Source organism: Hibiscus syriacus, unplaced genomic scaffold, assembly GCF_006381635.1.
Source record: "Hibiscus syriacus cultivar Baekdansim isolate YM2019G1 unplaced genomic scaffold, ASM638163v2 tig00110429_pilon, whole genome shotgun sequence".
NCBI lineage: Eukaryota > Viridiplantae > Streptophyta > Magnoliopsida > Malvales > Malvaceae > Hibiscus > Hibiscus syriacus.
Genome location: NW_024062733.1, coordinates 9,798,290 through 9,811,017, shown reverse-complemented (window position 1 = coordinate 9,811,017; position 12,728 = coordinate 9,798,290). Strand labels below are relative to the sequence as shown.

The 12,728-nt window shown below is 37.9% G+C and overlaps 1 pseudogene; it reads right to left on the bottom strand.

The window, feature by feature from the left end:
* Positions 1-1,246: 1,246 nt before the first annotated feature.
* LOC120124819 lies at positions 1,247-10,551 on the bottom strand (annotated as a pseudogene).
* Between the last annotated feature and the right edge of the window lie 2,177 nt (positions 10,552-12,728).

Sequence of the window (12,728 nt, the reverse complement as noted above, 5' to 3'; positions counted from 1 at the left end):
GTAGAAAGAACGCTATACGTTTGCCAAACTACGCCACAAATTAGAACAAGTGGAACGATAGATCGAAAAAGGGCATAGTTCAGTGATCTTATATTTCTCTCGCATGAGGAAGATCCAGGAAACCGAGGGGGAGAGAATGAGATCATTGCAAATTTTGAAGAGGAGAGCAATGTTCTGAAAATTTATTCGACAAAGGCTCAGACCGCCTGTATGGAGAGGTTGATAGAGGTATTCCCATTTATCTAGAGGGATGGGATTAGTCCAAGAGGGGGAGCCCCAAATAAAGCACCTGACCATTCGCTCGATCTCATTACAGAGAGATGTCGGCAATTTGCAAGTTTGCATAATGAAGGAGGGAATACAAAGAAGAACTGATTTTGCAAGAGTGACCCGTCCGGAGAAAGAAAGAGTTTTTGCAGACCATCCATCGAGTCTTTGGCGAATTCTGTCAAGGATATAGTTGTAAAGGATGTCTACATTGCAGCATGCACCATCAGTGCCATAGACGATCCTCGAACACTAGACTTTGTATCTGAGACCCCCGGGGAATGCATGCTCCATGAATCAGCTGTTAGAAATGTGGGAGGATAAAATGGGTAAAAAAACTTGAGAAGATTTATGTACAAGAAGGGGAGATTCTTCAGAGAATCAAAGGTACGCGCAATGCACCATTATTGAAAAAGATTATCGAGAACTATTACTTGTTATAGCTTTTACTTGGATTCGTTTTAGTGGTAGATTGGTTCTTGTTTGAAAGTGTACTAAATTTGTCAATTTTGGAATTTGCAGAGAGTTCATATCCGGAGAATATGGAGATGACTTTCATATATTCAGCGTTGATGGGAACAACTCTATCCGCACTTGAAATTCACTTCTGTTAGTGAGCATTTAAACACCTTAGTGTGAAACTCTATCCCCCAACTTAATTGTTTAACTCGAGTTAACATAGAATATAGTCGAGATTCATTTGACTACCGAGCATCCATCCCAAGTTAACTTCGAATATAATCAAGATTCATTTGATTATCGAGCATCTATCGAACATCTATGTAAGGTACAATTTAATAAAGTAATGTTCGGTACAAATTAAAGTATTGGAGCTCTTTAAGCTACTATGAAAGTATTTGATTCCACAACACTAGGCCATTGTACTTAATTTTAATGAATCAACTGTAACAAAAGAAACAAAACAGTCCTAACATTTGTATAAATTGTTTAATTTCATCCAAAAATTGTGCCTTTCAAAACTTAAGTTGCTTCAGTCAGTCATGCATGCGCGCTCCTTTGTTTCCCTTGCCCCCTGAAGCCTTGACAGATCCTTTACCTTTCCGCGCTCTTCCGTTCTTTCCCTTCTTCGAACCGCCTTTTCCTAGTTTTCCAGTTCCCCGTGCCCAGGCATCATTTTTCATCCGATGATCAATAAGGACTTTCCCCTTGTCGGCCATAACTTGAACCCCTTTCCTCGCGACCACGTATTCATTCTGGGGCTTTTTGGGCGTAGCCTTATTGTAAAGTTGTTTGATTTGCTTCCCTTTTGACCGCTCGGAGATGTCGGTTGGTCTGATATGATGTTTGTGTTGAAATGTCAAAGCATGGGTGGCTGGCAGCATATGGGGCTGCTTTGGGCGGTTGAAAATTGGTCCAAGTTAGGCACCAAATTGTAGAAATAATAAAGGGTAAAATACCTAATTTAGTCACTTTAAATTTAGGGTATTTACAAGATTAGTCCTTAAGCTTCAACTATAAATACCCCAACCCATTTAGCTTCAAAACCATCCCAAAGCATTCTAGCTTTCTTCCAATACTAGAGAATTTATAGAGTTTCTTGAGAGTTGTTTTCTCCTTTTTATCAAGAGAGAATTATCATTGTTTTCTCCTTGGTAGATCGAGAGAAGTTGTAATTCCTATTTTCTCATAGTGAAATTCTTCTACTGTTACCTGTTGTTTTTACCCTATATTATTTAGGGGTTTTCCACGTAAATTTTGTGTCTCTTTTATCTTTATTTTTATTTTCTCAAATTATCAGTTGTGATTTTGCTCTATTCGATAGCCGTCTTCCGCAACAATTGGTATCCGAGCTAGATTTGAGTGTGTAATATCTGCTTATTATCTTTGTGGTTGCCACCAAAAGGTAGATCCTCCAACATAAGAAAGTAAGAAGGTATTACCCATTCTTTGAAGGTTCTAGAGAACTATTCATGATAGTGAAATAGTGGGAGCTATTCGAAATAGAAGATATGTCAACGAAATTTGATATTGAAAAATTCAATGGGAGAAATTTCTCATTGTGGAAATTAAAAATGAAGGCCATCCTGAGGAAAGACGGTTGTCTAGCAGCTATCAGTGAAAGGCCGGTAGATTTCATAGATGACAACAAATGGATCGAAATGGACGGGAATGCTATGAAAAACTTTCATCTAGCATTAGCAGATGAAGTATTGTTAAGCATCGAGGAGAAGAAGACAACTAAGGAGATATGAGATCATCTCACCAAATTGTACGAGGCCACATCGTTGCACAATAAAATTTTCCTTAAGAGGAAATTGTACACTCTCCGTATGCCAAAATCTACTTCAGTGACGGAGCACTTAAACACATTGAACACTTTATTTTCTCAGCTTATATCCTTAAGCTGTACAATAGGAGAATAAGAACGTGCTGAAATTCTACTTCAAAGTCTACCGGATTTGTATGATCAACTCATCATCAACTTGACAAACAATATTGTCACCAGTCTAGTCTTCGATGGCGTTGCAGCTGCTATTCTACAAGAAGAAAATCGGCGCAAGAACAAGGAAGATAGACAAGTAAATCTGCAACAAGCAGAAGCGTTGACAACGATGAGAGGGATATCAACAGAATGTGGCCAAAGTAGTAGTCATAAACATGGTAGATCGAAGTCGAGAAGCAAGAAGAATTTAAAGTGCTACAACTGTGGAAAGAAGCGTCACTTGAAGAAAGATTGTTGGAGTCTAAATAAAAACTCCAATCCACAAGGCAATATCGCAAACACTTCAGATGATGGAGATGGTCTATGCTGTGAAGCGTCAACCACCGTGGAAGGCAGAAAAAGATTTACAGATATATGACTCATTGATTCGGGAGCAACATATCACATGACCTCAAGAAAAGAATGGTTCCATCATTATGAACCTGTCTCAGGAGGATCTGTGTATAGTTGCAATGATCATGCCTTAGAGATCGTTGGCGTTGGAACCATCAAATTAAAGATGTATGATGGAACAATTAAAGTTGTTCGAGATATGCGGCATGTGAAAGGCCTGAAGAAAAATTTATTATCCTACAGATTGTTGGATAATAATGCAAGCAAGATTGAAACATGGAAAGGAATCATGAAGGTGTTCCGTGGAGCGCTTGTAGTGTTGAAAGGCGAAAAGATAGCAGCAAACTTGTACATGTTGAAGGGAGAGACTTTTGCTAGAAGAAGAAGCCTCTGTTGCCTCATGTAGTTTAGATTCTGCAATGTTATGGCATCAGAAACTTGGACACATGTCAGAACAAGGAATGAAAGTCCTTGTGGAGCAAAAGGTACTTCCAGGCTTAACAAATGTATCACTTTCTTTGTGTGAGCATTGCATAACAAGTAAGCAGCACCGGTTGAAATTCAACACGTCAAATTCTAGAGGCAAAAGTGTTCTAGAATTGGTTCATTCTGACGTATGGCAAGCACCAGTTACATCCCTAGGTGGGGCAAAATACATTGTCTCATTTATTGATGACTACTACAGGAGATGTTGGGTGTATGCTATTAAGAAGAAGTCAGATGTGTTTTCAACTTTCAAAAACTTCAAAGCGCGGGTGGAACTTGATTATGGAAATAAGATCAAGTGTTTCAGAATAGATAATGGAGGAGAATACACAAGTGAAGAATTTGATGACTTTTGCAGGAAAGAAGGCATTAAAAGACAGTTCACAGTGGCGAAAACTCCTCAACAAAATGGAGTGGCAGAGCGGATGAACAGAAACTTGTTAGAAAGAACAAGAGCAATGTTGAGGGATGCAGGCCTAGAAAAATCATTCTGGGCAGAAGCAGTCAATACCGCCTACTATTTGGTGAATCGAGCTCCATCAACTACAATAGAGCTGAAGATACCAATGAAGATGTGGACTGGTAAACCAGCTGATTATTCAAACCTCCATGTATTTGGAAGTATTGTGTACGTGATGTAAAACTCCCAAGAAATTTCAAAACTGGATCCAAAATTCAGGAAATGCAAATTCTTGGGGTATGCTGATGGAGTAAAGGGGTATCGCTTGTGGGATCCCACTGCCCACAAAGTGATCATTAGCAGGGATGTTATCTTTTTAGAATATAAGCTACAAAGAAAAGAAGAAGATGATAGCGCTGAAAAGTCAGAGACTACACAGATATATGTGGAAAAGAAGGTTGAACAAGGAGATTCTTCTTAAGCAGAACCAACACATGATGAATAAGAACCAGAGAGTTTTGAAGCTCCAACAACTCGTCAATCAGATCGTGTGAGAAGACGTCCCAATTGGAACTCATATTATGTTATAGAAGGAAATATTGCATACTGCCTTTTAACAGAAGACGGTGAGCCATCAACATACCAGGAGGCAATAAACAGCTCAGATGCTTCACTATGGATGATGACGATGCAAGAAGAAATTGAAGCCCTTCATAAAAATAATACATGGGACCTTGTGCCACTACCACAAGGAAGGAAGCCAATTGGTAACAAATGTGTCTTCAAAATCAAGCGAAATGGTGACGATCAAGTTGAAAGGTATCGTGCAAGACTGGTGGTAAAAGAATATGCTAAAAAAAGGTATTGATTTTAATGAAATCTTTTCTCCTGTGGTTCGACTAACAACAGTTCGAGTAGTTTTGGAAATATGTGCTACATTGAACTTACATCTAGAGCAACTAGATGTTAAAACAACTTTTCTTCATGGAAATCTTGAAGAAGAGATTTACATGCTCCAGCCTGAAGGTTTTGAAGAAAAAGAAAAGAATAACTTGGTTTGCAGGTTGAACAAATCTCTGTACGGTCTAAAGCAGGCGCCAAGGTGTTGGTATAAGAGATTTGATTCCTTCATTATGTGCCTTAGATACAACATACTTAATGTAGACCCTTATGCTTACTTCAAGAGGTCTGGTGATAACGATTTTGTTATATTGCTGTTGTATGTGGATGACATGTTGGTTGCAGGACCCAACAAAGATCATATTAAAGAATTAAAGGCACAACTGGCTAGGGAATTTGAAATGAAGGACTTGGGATCAATAAACAAGATTCTAGGGATGCAAATTCACTGAGACAGAAGTAATAGGAAGATTTGGCTTTTATAAAATAATTACTTGAAGAAGATCTTGTCACGATTCAACATGCAAGATTGTAAGCCAATTTCTACCCCTCTTCCTATTAACTTCAAATTATCCTCCAGTATGAGTCCTAGCAATGAAGAAGAGAGGATGAAGATGTCTCGAGTATCGTATGCATCAGCAGTGGGAAGTTTAATGTTCGCGATGATATACACAAGACCAGACATTGCACAAGCAGTGGGAGTGGTTAGTCGGTACATGTCGAATCCAGGCAAAGAGCATTGGAATATAGTAAAGAGTATCCTGAGATACATAAAAGGGACCTTAAATGTTGCATTATGTTACGGAGGATCAAACTTACTAATCAATGGGTATGTAGATTCTGACTATGCAGGGGATTTGGATAAAAGCAAATCTACTACAGGATATGTGTTCAAAGTTGCTGGTGGAGCTGTAAGTTGGGTTTCAAAATTGCAGTCAGTTGTGGCTACATCCACAACAGAGACAGAATATGTAGCAGCTACACAAGCTAGTAAAGAAGCAATTTGGTTGAAGATGCTATTGGAGGAGCTTGGGCACAATCAAGAGTATGTGTCTTTATTTTGTGACAGTCAAAGCGCCTTGCATCTAGCAAGGAATCCAGCATTTCATTCAAGGACAAAGCACATACGAGTTCAATACCATTTTATTTGTGAAAAGGTGGAAGAAGGGACAGTAGTTATGCAGAAGATCCATACCAAAGACAACATAGAAGATTTCATGACGAAGGCAATCAATGCTAATAAATTTACCTGGTGTCGATCCTCTTGTGGCCTGTCAAAGACATAAGCAACATGATGGTACAAGGTAGAAAGAATGGTGTGAAGATATGATTGTTCCAATCAAATCTTTAAGTGTGAAATTGTTGAAATGTCAAAGAATGGGCGGCTAGCAGCATATGGGGCTGCTTTGGGCGGTTGAAAATTGGTCCAAGTTAGGTACCAAATTGTTGAAATAATAAAGGGTAAAATACCCAATTTAGTCACTTTAATTTTAGGGTATTTACAAGATTAGTCCTTAAGCTTCAACTATAAATACCCCAACCTATTTAGCTTCAAAACCGTCCCAAAGCATTATAGCTTTCTTCCAATACTAGAGAATTCATAGAGTTTCTTGAGAGTTGTTTTCTCCTTTTTATCAAGAGAGAATTATCATTGTTTTCTCCTTGGTAGATCGAGAGAAGTTGTAATTCCTATTTTCTCATAGTGAAATTCTTCTACCGTTGCCCGTGGTTTTTACCCTATATTATTTAGGGGTTTTCCACGTAAATTTTATGTCTCTTTTATCTTCATTTTTATTTTCTCAAATTATAAGTTGTGATTTTGCTATATTTGATAGCTGTCTTCTGCAACAGTTTGCTTTCTGGCGGAACTTGTCTAGCTTTTTCATTGCAATCCGCTTGTTTCGAGCCTTAGCCTCTGCAACTTTCTTAACCGGTCGAGCATTTATCTCTTTGAATTGTGCTCGCATTGCAGCAATTTCTTCCTTTGTAACAAGCTTAATTGGTTGACAATGCCTCTTTTCCTCATCTAAGAACCACTTGGGTAGACCATCATCATGAAACATATATTTACCGTACGCATCGTCGAGAATTTGATCCCTTCGCATTTTCCTAAGCATCTTCTTAGCACAAGCTAATATCTCAGTTTTCGTCTCAACGTCATCATCTTCCGAGTCATCTGAGGATGAGTCATCACTGGAATCAGTAGCTGGAGCCAGGACAATCTCAAAATCATCTTGTGTCTTGGAAGCTAGGAGTTTGGTGCTTTTGGGGCCTGCAGCATTGTTTGCTTTCTTTTCCTCGGCCTTATTCGGAATATCGAGTCTTTCATCCTGTTTTTTCTTTACTTTGGACCTCTCTGGAATAGCTTCCCTTTCCTTTCGTTTATCAGTCTCCATTTCATCATCACTGTCATACTTCCCTAAATCCCCTTGCTATACGACTTCAGCAAAAATATCCTGACTGAACCACCTGTCTGTAATCTCCTCCTGAGTTGGTCCTTCCCCGTCATCTACGGTATCATAAGAGGATTTGCTTCAGGATCAACCTCTTCTATATCCGAATCATGATCAGAAAAAATAATATCACCATAACCACCCTGAACAGCCATGAACGGAAATTCAATAAACAATAAACAACTATTCGTCATTATCTATTTAAAGCATAAATAAATAAGGGAATGATACTAGCACTGCGAAAACAGGATTTCTATTAACAAAAGAGAAGCATAGGGAAGTAGTACTTGATGTAGAAAAGAGGAGACTGTTAACACTTATTAGTTAAAGTTGCTACAAAAGATCAAATATTTTTTTAGTTCTAAATTCTAATACACACTTTAAGAGCTTCATACCTCTAACTTGTCATAGGCTTCTTTTGCACGCTTCCTCTGCTTCGTACTTCCATCCTTTTTTGACACATACTCTTCATACGCGTGATCAAGGATCTCTTCTATTTTTTCATCATATCTATCATTAAAATTACAAGGTTAACAAACAGAGAATGTTAGAAATTATATATATCAGTCATGAGAAGCAGATACTAACCTTCTGCGTTCTTCATCAGAATCGATATCACTGGGTGACTCATCCTCGGTGCTTTCTTCTCGATTTTTTTCATCTTCGCTACCCCTCAGATCAACGTTGCCACCATCATACTCGGTGGAATCAACTGTCGCAAGATCTTTCTTACCCTAAAGATGGTAATTGACTGACATCAATGAATGTTTCTACCAAAGTATAAAGCTTAAAAGACAATCTAAGTAACATTTCAGGAAATATCAAAGAACCACAACTGTAAGCAACAATTTAGTTTTGCACAGTAACACATGCCAGAGCATTGTTTCCAATAACAAAGTGCAAGTAAACCGAAACGATGTTAAGAATAAAACTTCTCAGTTCAGAAACAGTAGATTAATAATCAATAAGGTTAAACATCAACTATGCCCCTGGTTCAAATGACATAACTGCAGCCTTGTGATGAGTGTCGGTTTTGGTCTTTTATACTTGCAGTAATAAATTGTATTTTTACTAGTTACAAACATTATTGGAGTTATCCAGTTCACAGCCTTGGTAAAACAAACCTTAATGGAAGAAAGAGAGAACAACTCATGATCAACGTAACCATCTTCCAGGGCATCAATTTGCATTCCTTTTGCCTTCCGTGATTTGTCCTGCAAAATAACAAGGTACCAAATCAACAAATAAGCGAGTGCGCATCGAAACATCCTACAACAAAGTGGAACACCATAAATATCTATCACCGCGAAAAGATGGAAGCGTAATTCCTTCAAAAAGATTACCAGGCATCATTTAATCACTATATTTTAGATACATAATCATTGGTACAATCACAAAATTTGTTCCATTCATGATTTGTTGCATGGTAACATGCAGTAAGACATAAACATAGGGATCAGATTTTTCTTAATAAGGCAATAAACCTTTGCTCGTCTTTTTGCAAGAAGCTTTTTTTCTCTTTTCTTCTTACGCTCAATGGCATATGTGAGCTCCTCCATCTCATTGAGTAATTTATCATCTTCGTTCTCCTCATCCCCTTTATCATCATCTTTAGCAGTGGTAGGAGTTGGAGAAGTAGTCTTTTCTGAAGGAGACAGAGCTTTTATCAATTGCATCCACCACCTAAATCAAGGTAATCAATACACATCACATTCATGCACATAAATCTAACATATTTTCATCTGATGAACAATAGGAATTCAAATCAAGCTCCTCTCAAAAGATCAAGGACCCAATGCACTGATTATAGCTTAACTTTCACATATTTTCATATTACCACAAATTGTTTAGACTAAAAAACTCAAAAGGGAAAATCTGAAAAGGATTATGTTTCTTACTTCAAAAGATGCTTGAAATTCTACTTTCGTAGAACTCGCAAATCATCACAAAGAGCTTTGACCTATCAATACAGCAACAAAGTAAGTAATGACAAGTATTAACGAAGGTAATGATTAGCAATACTGTAAAAGATAATCACCTTTTCTGTGGTAGAACTGTGATCCTTAATAGGCAATGAAGCTGGATCCCCAAAGGTTATGGTAGTAATTGAACCTAGGATTTCGAGAGGAGAATCAGACCAAATGAAATCAGCAGCAGTAGACATCTTCTTTGATATTGTCTCCCCGTCTTCATAACTGAAATTGGCATGTACTTAGAAAAAAAGCATAACATAAACCTTAAAACCATATAGCAGAGGAATCAATTCAATAAAAATGTTCAATCATTATCAACAAAGCAGTAACATTGCTGTATGATAAAGGGAAAGCTTACCCATCACAGTGTATCTTCTGTTTTGTGACCCTAAGTACATTAATCACCTACATAGAGTATGTGGTAGAAAGAACAATAATGAGCAGAGATGCAATCAATAGGAGAACAAAAGTAGTCAGTTAAGAGATTTTGAAACCTAAAATGAAATTAAAAACCTTCTTTTGTGGTTCTATCAATCCCTGAAATAGATGTTTGAAATCAAGAAGGTGTGGATCAATCTTTGACGGGGCTTTATACCTTATCCCCAAAACATAACTCTCAGCTGATTCTGGGCGACTAGCATGTGGTTTCCAAACTTTAACCTCCTCAAACAGCTACAGACCAAACCAAACATGTGTGTCAAAGGAAAAAACACAACTTCACATAGATATATATCTTATGGTTTTGTTTATCACCTGCTTGAGACAATATAGAACGAAACTGTAATCTTGGGACCTAAAAACCTTGGTGACAAAGGTGCCTTTAGGGGCCAAAAACTAGGTAGCCAGCTTAACAGAATCAATAACCAAAGTATTTTGGCTCATTTTTTCTTGAGCCCAAGCACCACCAACATTAGGGGATCCATCATGCAAAACGACATCAAAAGCCATAACCCTGTGCTCTTCCATGACTCGTTTAACCTTGGACTTGCAATCGGATTTGGTTATGTCTTGTTGGAGAGTGATGACACCTCGTATAGAAGCAATGAGAACAAGATCAAGACCGAGTACAAGGTTGTCGATGGGTGTATACTGCACGATCACTTGCATCCAACCATTGGGGGCAACACAAAGGTCGAGGACAACATGCGCTGATTTTAGAAATCTGAAATTGTCATCCAGTTGTACTAACTTCCATGATGCTCTGGAATGGTAGCCGTGTTCTTTGGCTAACTTATAGTAGATATCTAACCTATGCTTCCCTTTCACTTTACCCATATCTCCTCTTCAATTGAATCCAAATTAAACGCCAAACAACTGGTGGAGAAGAAGGAAAAGGGGAATATGAAACGTTAAAATGATTTTTTTTAATTCTCTCAAACCCAAAGGCCTAATCCCTAAACCAAAAATAACTAAACCTATAGCTTTTCAAATAATATATATCTTCTCAAAAAAGCAAAATAAACAAAGGGAGACAGAGTAACAAACAAAATCATCAAAAAACAGAAAAACAAATATAGCTGAGCAATGCACAAACAGAGGCAGAAATCAAATATCCCCAATGGTCTTCACCTAATACCTTGAGCTCTTTTTCCAACTCATTTATCAACCGAAGATTCACTACTATTTCCAAAGGTAATTACGATTTAAATGACTAATGAAATAACCTCAATATTTTCTTAATCTTGACATGCACCCATCATAACAAACATTCCCTCAATATCTTCTTAATCCATCATAAGAATTACATATAAACATACCTTCAATAACGGTCTCAAATAGAAGTGTAATAGAAAAATAGATAAATCGAGAGCTTTAAATACACAGTCCTTCTCGACAAAGTAAACCAGTAGGACCGAAAACAGAAAATCAAATATAGCAGAGCAATTTAGATGCACATTGAATATAAATCAAAATCTTATGACCCAAAGTAGAAATCAATCTTCAAGTTAAGCTTGGGTCAGAAGAGAAGAAAAGAGAAGACGACGAGTGAATAGGTTTAAAAAATTTACCATAGGGTTTGGGTCAGAAGAGAAAAATACGAGACAATAGGTTTTAAAGAAAATTAGAAAAAGGGCTTATATATAATTTTAGGATAAACTACGGATTTAGTACCTAAACTATTAGTTTTGGTTGGTTTTAGTATCTAAACTTTCAATTCAGTTTCAAAATCATACCTAAAAGTTTGATTTTTGTTTCATTTTAGTACCCCCTCCGTTAAAAACTTAACATTGAATCCGAAAATAAGTAACACTAACCCCATCGAGTTAATGCATTGAACATCCCCTATCAGAATACATCCCAACATGACATGCAAAATGACGTAAAATCCAAAGTCTGATTCGATTAAGAGGTATCACATGATTAGTTTCCAAAGCATATAATCAGTTTTCCATTATTTTCATGCAATCACATATTTGCACGCACATCACATAATCCACATTTCTAACATTACATCTTGCATCACATAACTTATTCTTTCTTAATCAAAATAAACACAACTAATTCCATATTTAAACATATTTTCAAGTTATTATCAAATAACCAAGTAAACATACAAACAAATCAAACATATGTAGCACCGATAGAGATACACCTCGATAAATAGCTAAGGACGGTGATAACACTTTCCTCGGTCGACCAATCGATCTGAATTAGTGCCTACAACAATATTTAACAATTAATAAATTATTTTAAACTTCCCAATAAGGCTAACAAACTAAAATAATAAATTCACACTCACAGGTAACTCAAGCAGCTCGAGTCGGTTCGATGTTAGCAGGTAACAGTGACGAAGGCAGTAACTCGATTCTCGGATCAGAACTTCCTGCAAAAATCACAATGCATAATTTCATATTCCAATGACGAATTTCAGAACTTAAATAATAATTTTTACGGTGACGGAAATATTTTTTTCTTGTTTGAATCGGTGAACCGACAATGGAGTTTCGCTCGATTACGGATGCTGCCAGTATAAAAAAAGTGGGACTACCGGCGACAAGGGTGTACCGACAGAAGCCCCAAGGGACGGTGAACTCACGTCCACGCTCGCCGTGGCCTTAAACGGTCGGCCACCAAGGCCTTTTAGCTGCCAAACGGCGAAAGTATATAAAGAAAATAAGGCTGACGAGGGTCTGCCCAACGAATTTCCGACCAGATAGACTTTCCCCACGTCACTTCCGGTCACGCCATGGCCACAGACGGTCAAAGCAGGCCGCGACGACGGCGCATTCACGAGCAAAGCTCGCTGGTTTCGAGCGAACGTGACTTCGGGTCGACGGCAGCAGGAACGGAGTTAAAGGAGATGGTCGACGAGCTTACCTGACCGGTCAGATGGCGTGAAGGGTAATGGAGGAGTGAGCGGCGGTGGCTTAAAGGGAGATGGGATTGCTGCTAGGGTTTTAAAAATAAAAGGGGAGGGCTACGCTGAGTTATAAACGGGGAAGGGGAGAGTT